This window comes from Sinocyclocheilus rhinocerous, unplaced genomic scaffold, assembly GCF_001515625.1.
Source record: "Sinocyclocheilus rhinocerous isolate Xijiao unplaced genomic scaffold, SAMN03320098_v1.1 scaffold764, whole genome shotgun sequence".
Lineage (NCBI taxonomy): Eukaryota > Metazoa > Chordata > Actinopteri > Cypriniformes > Cyprinidae > Sinocyclocheilus > Sinocyclocheilus rhinocerous.
In genome coordinates, this window is record NW_015627902.1 from 79,487 (window position 1) to 94,475 (window position 14,989).

A 14,989-nucleotide genomic window follows, 5' to 3' on the forward strand; every position below is an offset into this window, starting at 1 on the left:
GTGTAGATAAGAATGGCTTCTAAGCGATTGAGGTGTTCTGTTGTTGGATGTAATAATGAACATAATAGTCGTCATTTACTCCCGACATCTGAGCCGCTGAAGATGCAGTGGATTACATTTGTTTTTGAAGGGAATGCGCCTCCCGATCTACTTAAATGCATCTATGTTTGCGCGAATCATTCGTGATCCAGCTTCACCTCCAGAAGAAGTGAGTATAAGGTATTTTATGAATCTTTGCAAATCGCCTTTCCTAATAATGTGCTAATTAGCAAGTTGCACGATGAATGTGTCTAAAGTTAAGAGTCTTATTGTACAAAACCATGATCCGCACTCACATGAAACGGTCTTCTCTTTTCGTTTTATTCTACATTTATCATCAATAGGACACGGACACAAACGTTTCGGCTCAAAGGCCTTCTTCAGTGTGTTAAACAATACAAATCCTCCACCCACTTTTTAAATCACGAATTTGACGTCATCGTTCATTTACCAATGTTCATTCACAAAAAGCTTACGTATTCTATTTCAATATTAAACAACTGGCATTTAAATACCACCCCCATTATCACAACCACCACTGCACTACAATATACCTCTTATTCGAACATAAATTATATAGGATTTAATTTTTATCACTCTTCCGTCAGCAGTATTTACTTTTAACAATGGAAAATTCAATGATTAAATCATCAGACATGCATCGTCATTAATAATCACTGATTTTGACACTGAATGCTTGAGATCTACTCCACAAAATATTACATATTGATTCGACCAATCAGAATTCATTAAAGGAAAACAGAGAGATCCAACTCCTCATTCATGCCATTTGGAGTTAGTGATTTAAGTTTATAGATCCAAAATGCTTCTCGTTTGAATAATTCTTTATTTATATTACCTCCTCTGCGCGATCCAATAACTTCCTCTATACCTATACATTCCAATTGTTTGATGTCATGTCCCAGTTCATTAAAATGTCTGGCTACTGAAGAAGTTATGTCTTGTCGTCGTATACTTGATTTATGTTCACTCTTAATTTCAACTGACGCGATGATTTACGTACATATATATTTTTTGACAAGGACATTTTAACATATAGATCACATTACGAGTTGAACAGGTACAAGATGTAATTTTAAAGCATTTTCGTGTTATTGGACATGGCACGCAGCACAATTTCTGCACAGGAAACAGCCTTGTATAAAAGCAGACTTTTTCTCCTTACTACATCTGAACTGATCAGTATATCTGATAGGTTACATGATCTTTTTAAAAGGTAAACAATGGGTGATACTGAAATTAGTCGTTCAAAGATTCATCAGATGATAATATGTGCCAATGTTTATAAATGATTGATTTTACCATATTACTGTGCCCAATGTATGTCAATGAACAATTTACTGAAAACTTTAGTTGTTTTTTTAATGGGTTTATCTATTTTCAAAAGATCACGCCTATTCACTTTATCTAATGCATTATTTAACCAGCTTTGTGGATATCCTTTTAGAACGAAAACGTTGAAATAGTGATTTTACCTGTTCATCAAATTCATGTGTAGTACTACAATTATGTTTTAATCTATACAGTTGATTAATTGGTAAACTTCGTTTTAGAGGAACTGGATGATAACTGTCGATGGTTAATATTGTATTTTTATCCGTTTTATACATATAATGTAGTGACTTTACAGTGAAAAGATGTTCTTTTAGGCATTATTGTAAACTCCAAAGATAAACAGGCCTGCACTTATTTTATTTTTTTATTTTAATGGCTAAATTTCATATCCATAAATGTACATTTTCAGGTAAAAGACCATGTTTTATAGCATTTAAAAATTAAGTGAAATATTATATTGAATCTATATTAGCTTCGAAGAAACAAAAATCTGTAACGGGACCGACGAGACGTGAGGCGTGAGGATCCATGTGCAAGCTTTTATTAAGAGACGTGGTTATAACAGGCATGGGTCAGACAATGGCAAACGGGTATATCGAAGGCAAGGCAAAAGATAAATCCAGGTAGAAGGCAAAAGGTCCAAGCAGGGGCAAACAGAGTCAGAAACAGCAAGCAAAGGGTTAATCCAAGAGACGTGGCGTGAATCAGAGACCAGGAAAACAGACAAGGCAAGACTAAGACTAGACTAAGAAAACTATGAAAACTTAAACAGGCACGGTAAGGTAGCTATCTGCTAAACAGGGATACACGCAAAACAATACACAAGACACGAGGCAGCTAACACTTGGGGAGTGAAAAATGCAGAACAATACTCGGCAGTGAGAGAGAGGAAGTCCATGGCTTATGTAGCATGTCTGATTGGATTCAGCTGTGTGTGTGTGATCAGTGCATTCAGCTGTGTGCGTGTAATCAGTGCAATGGTTGATGGGAAATGCAGTCCAGGGTGATGTGTAACAGTCTGTGTGGTGTGAGAGTCAATGTAATGGGAGAATAACCTCTAGTGGCAATCGGCCTGAAGCCCACGGAGCGGATTCGTGACAATCTGTTTGAATTTTGCAAGCATGTACACTTTTTAATGTATTCCTATAATTTTGTTTATATCTCCCCCTAGCATTCCATATTTTTGTATTGTTATTGTTACTGTATAGATTGTGTAATTCTGTTCAATTAATAAAAAATAAAAAAAACTGCGAAACTTCTCTCAAATGAATGTTCTTGTTTTTTGTAAGTAGCAACATACGTAGGCAAACAAATGCCTTTCGTCTCATGTTTTCTGATGGTGAAAATTTGGTGTTGCAGTACAGCTGATTTATTTTTATTTATTTATTTGTAGTTATGTCAAGAGAAAATATTCAGTACAGTAGTTTATTTGCCCACTAGTCCAGTTTTGGTAGCCTCCAAGCCTTGCTTTACGTTATTCTAAACCCTAAATATTGTATAGTCTAGTAATTATCCAAGTAATACAAAAACAGGCAAAAGTTAAGCTACTTAAGCAAAAAGAAGAAAAAAACACATAAAAACAAAAGAACATAAATTGAGTTGAACACAGTGCTTGAAATTTATCATGGCTAATATGCCAAAAACTCTCTAATTTAATAAAACCCTTAGTTCTAACTATATTATCACTAAGAAGTTGGCTGTAGAAAGCAGGCTATAAATGTCTACTTAAGGATATTTACAGTAGTTTTAAGTGATGTGAAACCAGGACATTTGAACACACTAGTTCTTTGTGATCTTTTGTTATCTTTGATCTTTACTTCTATTCAGGACCAGCATCCAGAATTAGTACTCACCAAATGCCAAGCGTTGGTAAAAATGACTTTGGCCATGCAGTAAATCAAGCCATTGATTGGCTGGCCAGCTGGCAGGTTAACATGATGCATGGTTTAAATTGCAAAGTGAGAACAATACTCTGACCCTTTCCCCATTTCTGTTACAAGAACATCAGAATATTGCATATATCGAGATAATGCAGAATATAGTTTCATGGCTGTTTAGAAATGTTTATAGCCAGTCACTTTTCTCAATTCACACCTATTAAAAATTTTCATTCAGGACCTACATCAAGCACTACGTACTTGCATAAAAATCCCTGTCTAATAAAAAGTTCCACAGCTCTGTTACATTGAACATCACTGTTTGCTCACAGAGATTTAGGAGATGTCTACAACTTACTGTAAACACATACTGGGGTCTTATCTTTCATAAACGAAGTGCCGTTTCACTTGATTCTGGTCCATTTCAGTTGCTTTGAATGCTCGGACCACACATTCTGCGTCCTAAATCTCACCACCTTACACCTTTTCTCTCACTGTGTGGGAGGATGGACTACATTTGTGTGTAACTGTGTCTCTGTCTCCAATACTGACAATGGCTGGAGGAGATCCCCCACATGCTAAATCAGTCCTGTTTATGTCTGCCCTCTATAGGCTGTTTGATAGTGGATCTGACATTTTGAGATGGGACCGGTTTGCTTCTTTTTGTCATAATGTCATAACTTATATTTTCTAAGGCAAAGTATGGCAAATCCTGTAAATTGTTCACACGGTATTGACTGAGATAATGTAATAAATCTCAATTGCTAGCGAAGAAAAACATTCAAGATCTATGACTGTTTATAGATTATTTGCTTAATGCTGTAGGGTTTTGATCCAATCCAGTATGAATGGCGTAATTGCTCAGGCTCACAGTATTATTTCTAGTACAGTGAGCTCAAAGATGTCAAAAGATCAAAGGAGATTTGATTCCTCATGACCGCTTTTAGATTCATAAAAAAGGATACACCTTTATTTATGTTTTATTAAAGCAGATTTTTAATTATATCATGTGTCTATTTATATCATATTAAAGGGATAGTTCACACAAAAATGAAGATGCTACCATAATTTACTCACCCTCAAGTTTTTCCAAATCTCTATGAACACATATCAGCATGTTAACAAGAATATTGACTTTGTATGGAAAGAAAAAAAAAACATTAATGTGAAATAGTAACCAAGATGTTAATAAAAACCTAAAAAACAATATGCAATTGCATCTACAAAACAAATACTTTCTTATGGTTTCTTTCATAAAATAGACTCTTGGCTTCAATCCCCATGAATTTGTTGTTGTTGGTGTTTCTTCTTGGCTGTGTTTGAAAGAGAGGCTGTGGCTGTCGCGTGTTTGATGCATGAGGTTGTGGCATTTATCCTTGCTCTGTGGGATGTCGTGGTTTGTTTCATTGCTCCAGGGACAGTTTGTTTGGAAGCTTTAATTGCAATGGCTGAACTGTGTTGAACTGATCCACACAGTTCTGTGTTGAACTGTGTTGAACTCCGTCCACACGGAGACGCGTTTAGCTGTATACGCATACATTTTGTATCGTATAGGCGTTTCGTCCACACGGATCCGGCGGTTTGGGAGAGTGAAACCGATATATTTTTAAACCGGGTCCCAGAGTGGATAAATCTGAAAACGCCGCCCTTGCGTTTTCCTGTGGACAGCGAATCCGTATATTTTCTGAAACGATGACGTCATCAGCCCACGTCTCGCCCCTAGTCAGACACCGCTACGTCACGTAACAGCAACAAAAACATGAACAAACACTGAATGATTGTCTTTTTATTAACTAACATTAACACAGATTAATAAATGTATGGTTCCATGTTTGTGTGTATACCGCGCGCAAGGTTTATGCGCATACCCAAGCGATTTTCGCAGGCGATGAGCCGAGTGAACGTGCAAATGACATTAGATGGAACTTAATGAAAAACAGAAGTGTACCCCGGTACACATCGAATCCTATTTGATCTGCAATTCCTCTCCATAACAACTCCCTCTTATCGAGATTTTTGTAGGCCAGTTTTTAACGCGGCGTGTCAAACCAAAAAAATTAGCCCGAGGCGGTTTTTTAAAAATGTCGCTTTTACGCCTTGCGTTTTGCGCGTCGGTGTGCACATTCACATTGGCGCCCTTTGTTTAGTCACGAGGCGTTAAACGTAATCGCACGCGATATTCGTCCCGGTGTGAACAAGCCTTTAGTGTTTAATCTTTTCTTTTAGCTGCTAATCCTAAACTCTTCATTTACAGCATCCAGCAAGACTTGGCTTGGCTTGGCTTGGCCTACCTGGGAGATGTTGCGATTCCTTCAGAGTACTTGAAAAGCATCTTCTTGGTTTCCAGAAGGTGCTGGTTAGGCTCAAATAAATGGGCTTAATACAGAGGAGATTGGTAAAGCTCCAGGAGAAGGTTGAAGCCTTCCATAGGTTGGCAGACTACTATATTTGTTTTCTCCCAATTTATTTTCTTGTTGGCCTGCCCCTTCACAGACTCGACATGGAAAAGACAGCTGGAAAATGTGACATGGACACATGAGGCTGAAGAAGTGTTCATTATGGGGCATTTACCTCAGAACAAGTTGGGCGCACTAGACCTCTCGATCCTTCATCTTCCAAGAGTCAAAGCTTTTCCCAGGAACATCTAGTGACCTTCTAGAGATCAAGCCCCCTGTAGAGTTAGAGTATTCAGCTATCGGGAAGGAAGGCCTGGCAATTAACTGAGTAATCCTGGATCTATTACATATTCAGACATAGTTTATACTGGAAGTGCATCTTCTGCTTTCAGTGGCACAGATAATGACACAAACCCAAGAATGAGGCTATGGTCTCTTGTGCTTCAAGACTTTAAATTTCTCATTAGAGACTGGATGTAGAAGATAACAACAATAGACTAAAGGCTCATGGTTGGTAGAAACATATAAATGGGTAAGCAGCTGTTTATTTGTCTTTGTGTTGTGATTCGTGGGATATTAAAGGAGCATGTTTTACCTAAACTTTCATTTGAACCTTAAGCACACTGCAACAGTGCCACACAGAAACAGTGATATTAATGTACCAATGGCAAAAAAGTGATAAAGAAACAGTTAAAAGGAAAAAATCACCTCCAGATGTCTTTTAGATGCTGTTTGTTCTTTCTGGTTGAGCAAAGACTACTTTACCACACCACATTAAAAGTAATATAGTGTCACACTGCGTTACCCTTTTTCTGAAGTTTGGGTGAATGACAAGTAAGAGCGCCCAAGATTGAAAAAGAAAAATCTAGCTCAAAAACTATGAGAGGTTACATTTTTAGAAATGTAAGGTCACACTTTAGTTTGGGGACCAATTCTGACTGTTAACTAACTATTTTGCCTCAATAAACTCCTAATTTGCTAGTTAGTAAGGTAGTTGTTAAGTTTAGGTATGGAGTTTAAAGATTAAGGGATCTAAAATATGCATGCAGAATAAAGCATTAATATTTTTTTAATATGCTAAATAATGATCATGGACAAGCATTTTCATGCATTAATTAAACATATTCTATTATATACTGTATATATTTTATATATTCATACATTCTACAAAATACTTTTATGACACCTTGGACATATAACAAAGCATGTCACGTCAACTAGCTTAATACCTTTCTCTGCTTTTATCATACTAGACAGTTTAAGAGGGGAGGAACTGCTCTCTGACGGCTGTGATTTTTCATCACATTGTTTTTCTTTGAGTTTTCTTTTCATGTTGTTCTTTTTTCAAAGCATGATCTCACTGGTTCATCCCCCGTGAGGCTCTCATGGCGCACCACTTAGTGCTCATCAGTCAGTGTTGATGAAAGACTTGCCACATTCATACTAAGCATAGCAATGACTAAAACAACTGACCATTCTGAGTCAGCCCATTCTGAGGTTTTCAGTGCGAATAGAGGATGATGGCCTCCAGATGAGTGTTCAAGGCTCCTCTTCCACAGAGATGAAGCTCGCAGGTCATCCGCTGGTCATTCACGCATTAGAAGTCTCTCTTCAATTGAAGTGCATTATATTATGATTTTGTATTGTGATTGTGGATGTGGTGTTCTATTTGCTTGTGCTTTTTGCATGGTTTCATCACATGATTCACTGAAAGAGTTATGGAAATCAGGTAATGGAGCAAACATGGCCAAAAAATGTTCCCCTTCATTTGATGCATTATGGCTGCTAGAAAATGTATGCTTGCTTTAAACACATTTCTGTTTATCTGCTAATAGTGCAATTGTGAAATTATGTAAATCAGTTTTCCTGTCCCTTGTGAAAAAGAAGTGCACTCAATTGTACTCAGTGTGCACTTGTGTACTTCAAATCTTAAAAGTACATTTAAAAAAAAATTATTTCATGAATATTAACTTACATATAATATTCATGAAATAAACCACTTAACTGTACTGTTTCTTTGATGTTGAGTAACATAATAACGCACATGTAAAGTACTTGATTATAACTTTAAATAGTTTGTGTTATTCAGTATTACATTAGGTTGATATATTTTAAATAAGTTAATGTATTTTGAATGTACTAAATTTTACTTAATGAAAATTACAAATGTGACCCTGGACCACAAAACCAGTGATATGGGTCAATTTTTCGAAATTGAGATTTATATATCTTATATATAGTATATATATTATATATAGCTGAATAAATTAGCTTTCCGTTGATGTATGGTTTGTTAGGATCGGACAATATTTGGCTGAGATACAACTATTAGAAAATCTGGAATCTGAGGGAGCAAAAAAATCTAAATATTGAGAAAATCGCCTTTAGCGACTTAAGACTGGTTTTGTGGTCCAGGGTCACAAATGTGTAATTACAAACAAATTTAAATACGTGACCTACAAGTTTCAGTAGAAATGACAGTAAAGTATATTTTAATTTACCATAAATGCTTGTCAGTATACATTCAGCAGTAACACTTTAGCCATATTTCAAAGACAACAGGAGTAATTACATTTCACTATTACATTTCATAATAGGTCAAAAATTGCTATAAACTATAAAACATTAACATTTAATGGCAATTAACATGCAATTAATTGTCCAAAAACATTACATTCAGTATTAAATATAAAATAATATAAGTACTCTTTTTTTTCACAAGGGGTGGCAGCTTTACTTAAACCTATCATGCACTTAACATATACCTTAAAATACCAGCTAATATGCGTGTATTGCCGTCACATAAGCGCATGTTTCAAACTGAACCCAGTGTAATAATTATATTATAGCACCTGTCTTTCATTTTGACATTTGTGATCCAGATCAAATTTTTGCATGAAACTGTGTGTGCTCCACTCCTTGACCGGCGTTCTGGCGTGGCTAAAAAGTACGGTGCACTTTCATCTCTCATGTGGTCTGCAAAAGCTTGGAGTTGAGCTGGTGATATCAGGATGGCTTTAACACTCATCTCCCCCCCGCTGACTGCTCGAACCTGTGTCCTGCTTCCACCTCTACAGCAGCATGCAATGTTGGCCGCGTACGCGCAGCATTTATGGCTGCACTTCAAAGCCCCTACTGTAGCTCTGCCAGAGAGCACTACATAACTCAGCCAACATGAAAGTAAAGCCTGTCGTAAATTTTGTGAAAAATTGAAACAAACATACCGAAGCCAAACACGTTTAATAAGTAGGAGAATAATGCCATTGCTCTGTGGGTTTGTTTATTTGCTGCGCTCCGTCAGCTGTTGCAGGTTTCACTCGCAGTGTTTAAAAGCATTTTCTGTATATATGCCCAGGTCATAATTCCATAAACTTACAGCTATGACGAGATATTGGGTTTTGAGGAATGCGCAATGAGGAGCCAAGAACTTTTTTTGCCAATGTGATTTTATTTTCTAGTTTGACTTTGATGTCAGTCAGCGTTTTCTCTGTTCATTCTTTTATAGAGGAAAATTGGACGAGAGCCTGTCAGCACAAGGGTCAAAGAAGAAAGAGAACAGTTACTACAAAGATGTGCGTAATAAGAAGTCTTCACCTATAAAGTAATAACTATGAGAAAATATTGAAGTGACTTAATTTGCACCACTCTCTTTGTTTGGCTTAAGTTTTTTAATTGAATCTAATAAAAATGAATTCATAAAACTGATAATGCTGAATAATTTTCTCATTGGCAAGACAGCTGTGCAGAAGCAACTGCAAGTAAGCAATTCGTAGGTCAGTGTGGAAGGAAATATGCATACATTGACTGGGCCTCGTATAGGACTTATCCCAATCCATGCGTTGTCACGTCTCATTGACGTTGCCAAAAGCAATTTTTCCTTTATATTCTTCTTTTATATTCCATTATATATGGAATCCCATTTCCACATATTCCATATTATCTCACAATTACACCTTTTTTTAATTTTGACTTTGTTTCTCGCAATTCTGAGAAAAAAATCAAAATTGCAAAATATAAACAAAACTGTGAGATATAAATTTGCAATTCTGAATTGCGAGACAAACTCACATTTGCAAGAAAAAAAGACAATGTTTTATTTTTGTTTCGTTGAGGAAACAAAAAAGTGAGAATTGCGAGTAAAAACGGGTAATTGCTACTTTTTCTCTCACAATCTGGACTTATCGCAATTCTGAGAAAAATGTCGGAACTGCAAATAAACAGAATTGTGAAGAGAATTGTGAGACACAAACCCACAATTGTGAGAGAAAATGTCAGAATTCTGAGTTTATATTTTGTTTCTCAGAACTGACAGTTTATATTTTTCCCCTTTTTTGGCGAGAAACAAATTGTGAGACGTCTGAATTGTGAGATAAAAAGTCGCAATTACCTTGTTAATTTTTTTTTATTTTTTATTACGCGGTAGAAACAGGGTTCCATTGCTTGTTTTCTAGTTTAGCTTTCCAATAAACTTGGCATTGTATTGCTTGGCTCTGTGACAAATTGCTTATATTCCTCTATTGTTGTTCGGTTAAAAGCGTCTGCTGAATGCATAAATGTAAATGCCACATCTGCTTCTAAAAAATTAGCATTGTCAAACTTGCATTCATGTCAGAGAGGCAATTCACACACTGCAGCTTGGAGAAATCAACTTAACCAAAAATATAAAACTATAGTTCACTCAAAAAAAAATTTCTGTCATTGTTTGCTAACCTTCATGTTGTTCCACACCCATATGTCGTTATTGTTTCGGTGGAATGCACTTTGAAGAAAGCAGTTGCAATGGGAGGTGGGAAACTATAGCCACGCGGCTATAGTTTCCCACCTCCCACTGCAACTGCTTTCACCGAAATTACCCTGAACAATTGTACCAGGAACTTTTTTTCCCAGGAACTCCCCCCCCCCCAGACCTGTTGCTGTCTGCGTTTCCATCGCAGTCTAAAGTACCAAGAAGAATAGGCAAATAGTCTAATGACGTAGGTCTGCGCGCGTTTCAATACCAAGTACGCAAATTTCGGACTTGCATCCTCGGTAGTTCGGACTTTGCAGTTCGACTCAGGAGTGTGAACTCCCGCGGACGGGACGACGCAAGTCCGGTAATTCTGCAAACAATAATTGCCGCAGAAATGTTCAGGGAACGTACATGGCCTAAATTACAATGAAACGAAATATTATTTCAAACATTGCCTGTTTTAATTTTAATTTTAACATATTAATAGATTAATAGACTAAAGACTAAAGATTACCTGTTAAGATTTACCCACAACAAATTATATCTTATGTTTATCCACTACAGAGACATCAGAGACAGCGGCAAATGTCAGAAGGACTAGCCGAGTTGAGGCTGCTCTCGTCGGGATACATGAGCACTGAGCGCCGGCTGATTGCGTGGAGCTCCCGTCTCCGAAATCGGCGAAGCACATTTTCAAATAGGCGCTGTTTTTATAAATAAGCCGCAGATTTGAGTTTTAAACAATTACATTCTCGCCTGAAATACTTTAAAAGCTACATTTCATGACACAATAACAGTATTATTTAAAAAAAATATATATGCAAATGTTGTTTGAAATACAATGCTGCCTGAACTCAACCAATCAGCATGTTCAGCGCTCAAGTCCCGCCCCCGAAAGTTTTTTACCCGGAACTTTATTTAGATCCTGGTTCCTGCGGTGGAAACACACCGAGTACCGGCCCAAAGTCCCTAGTTCCTGGGGAACGTTCCTGCAGTGGAAAAGCGGCTTATGTTTTCATCCACACTTCATCTCTCTCACGTTTGCTAATGTAACTCTATTTTTGGAAGATGAGGGTTAAAAAAAGCATTACAGGAATATTTGCACGAGAGAGTCATGGACTTTAGAGTTGATTTTGGAGTGCCATGGCACTCTGGATTCGATCTTCAAGCTTTGTTTTCATAGACCTGCAATTAGGAATGAACAAAGTAAGAAAAACAGCAGAAATCTGATGGCTCGGTCAAGGAGAGAGGACATAAAAATGATACAGAAGAAAAAGGAAACATTTCAAAGCTTAAGATTCACATAAAACTCTTGGTCACTTTGTTGGGGTATATGTTGTGATACTGACTGTACATATTATATTTCCCTTAAATGGCATTATGACTTTCATCTACAAGTGCGAATCACATTCATAAGCTATTATTCAAGCTTACTGGTATTTTTACAACTCCTTGCTCCAGGTTCATGAACTTTGAGGTATGTTTCTGAGATTAGCTGAAATGTAGGTAGAGCCATGCATTTTCAATGAGACTGGGTTGACTATAGTGATTCATAATTGTATTGAATGTCTGAAAATATTACATTCAGTTCATACTTTCATTTTCTTCAATGAGTACTAAATAAATAGGAAAAGTATGTTAAAGTGTACTTATTTCTCACCAGTTTTGACTGCTCAGTCAGAGCAATTTTCTGAAAGCACCACTGGGTCACAGTGTTCTTCAGGAAGTTGACCCACGAATGGCTTATTTATAGTCGACTGCTGAGATAGAGTGTTGTAGCATCAAAAATGACACCAGAAATATTTTTCTTTGAATGGAAAATGTTTTATGTTTCACATTCAAAAATTGAGATGATTCATCCTCCCTCCTCGCGCGAGTTCACATGCAGTCTGCACTGCCGGTAGAGCCGCGGATGCAAGAGGCTTTGTCCTCAGCTGAAACGCTATAGTCTCCAGGAGAGGAAAGGCTGGGTGGCTCCAGATCTAATTTGCAAAGCCCATTCCTCCCCACCCTCGCTTTTGGGTCCCAGATCATTAGATGGCTCTTCCCAGGAGTCCACCTCTACTTCCTTCATCATATCCCGACCCTGCCTTTCACCTCGCTTTGAAATTAGACACTGGAATGATGAAGTTATTTATTATTCTCTGTCCTCCCCACTCATTCTCCTCTGGAGGAAAAGGAGAGGGGGAGCGAAGAGTGAGAAGAAAAGAGGCTTTTGGTGGAAAAGGGAGTTATTGAAATCTCCTCCCCTCTCTCTCTGTCAACATGATATTCGTTCGTCCCCTCGATAAGTATCCAAGCCCAGCTACCGAATGCACAGTGGCCAAATCTCGACTTGGCGGCTATGCAAAGTAAAGGCATGAAGAAAGCATAGAGACCTACTTGTTCCCACAGAAGCAGACCTTGAAGTCAGGCCTGTTTTATTTTACACAGCCGTACTCTCAACAGAGATGTCGCATATTCAGACCTCTTTGAGATCATCCAGTTTCTGGTACCACATGACTCTTTGAAACTTTGAGAGTTTCGAGTATACATCAAGCCAGATTTGTTTAAATCCATCTCAAGTTTCAGGGATTTCTGTGACTGCCCTCCCTGAGATCTGTGATTGCGAAAGTCTCCTGCTTCTCAAATGTTTCTCCTGAGAAAAAACTCAGGGTCTTCTGTAGAGTTTTCAAAGAGATTTCCAAGATAACAAAGTCTGCAATCAAAAGTCAGGCTTATGCAAATCCCATTACTTTTATAGCTCTATACACTTACTGGATGCCAAGAATTTTCTCCTATGTATCTATTTTTATTTATTCTGAGGATGTTTAGGATAAGTCAATAAGATTGTGTGGTCTGTATTTTGTAATTGCATATGAGTTGTATGTTTTTTCAGTTGTTGATCCATCTTCTATGGTGGTAAAGCAATTATTGTGGCTTGGCACAAACTAACTCGATGACTTTGGCCGTGGTTTTCAGTAGTGTCAGAGCAGCAGCTGCTGCCAACAAATGCCATACCAAAGCACATGGATCTGCTGGTAACCCAAAGCTTTGTTTCCCCTTCCTCCCGACTAGAATGAATGCTGGCGAATGAGTCTGGGAATCTGGAAGAGCATTTCAAGGATTTGCACCCAACTAAAGTGCCACAAAATCTTACAGACTGAAGTTTGTCAACCCAGGCTCACTGGAAAAGTGTGATGTTTCTGCAAAATGAGATTACGTTGCTTCTTGCATGATTTGGGACACTTTAAAAAGTGAAATGTCCAGTAGTTGGCACTGAAAAGCATTCCATTTTATTCAGAACAGATGAACATGAATCTGGCAATGTTTTATTACATTGGTTTTGATCACATTGCAGCAGTTCAGAAATGAAATGCCAAAAAGGTTAATGGTTTGTCATGCTTGAAAATAACATACCACATACTAATCCTAATTGATAGTCTTTTTAAAGATTTATTTTTTGGCTTTTCTTGCCTTTATTTTGACAGGACAGATCAGAATTGACAGGAAGCAGAGTGGGAGAGAGAGGGGGGTGGGATCGGGAAAGGTCTTCGAGTCAGGATTCAAACACGGGACACCCGTAGCGCAACGGCGCTGTATGACAATGCACTGCCCACAAGGCTATCGACGCTGACAACTAATTGATAGTCTTAACAAATGCAATTGTGAGATAAAAATACATTTGCTAAAGGAGCCGTGCCATTTTAGCTTGCTTCTAGAAGTCTTTAAACTCTTTTATTGCGATTCGTTTTTGACAGGGCTCAAACCCAAGCGTTCCGCATCACAAGTGCAATGGTGTACCAGGTGCGCTAATGAGTAAGTTTACCAACCCAGGCTTACTGAAAATATGTGCTTGTGGCAAGTTTTCTGCAACACCGATATTGCGTGCCTTAATGCACATTTTGCTGCAGTTTCACAGTGAAATGTCCAATGAGTGGTGCTAAAACGGACATTAACTATGTGACCTTTTTTATTACGGAAATTCATAATTCAAATGTTCAGGGATTGTCGCTAAAAGATTAATGGTCTATCATGTTGGAAAATACCTGATCGTGTTAAGGAAAGCAAAAGTGATATAAAAAAATGCATTCGCTGATGCAACCATGCTATTTTAACTTCTTTATACACGGGTTTGAGCTGTTTTGTCGAACCATGGTTTCATGGGATTTATACCAGAGTGCTTCACCTCACATGCACAACGCTGTATTACATGAGCTCGAGCAAACCAAATGCATTAGATTAGAAAACCCATACATATGAAGCTGTATATGTGATGCAGACATTCAAAAGTATCAGTTTTCAGATCTTGCAGCATGTTAAAATTGTTTTGAAGTCATAACATAATATTCAGCAAGGAACTGTGCGATAATTTGGCTTTCTTAAAGGGGTCATATGATGCGATTTCAAGTTTTCCCTTCTCTTTGGAGTGTTACAAGCTGTTGGTGAATACATAAGATCCCTAAAGTTGCAAAGACTAAAGTCTCAAACCCAAAGAGATATTCTTTATAAAAGTTAAGACTCGTCCACGCCCTCCTAAAATGCCTCGTTTAAACACGCCCCCACATGTCTACGTCAATATGTGGAAATATTAGCATAATGCAGCCCAAATG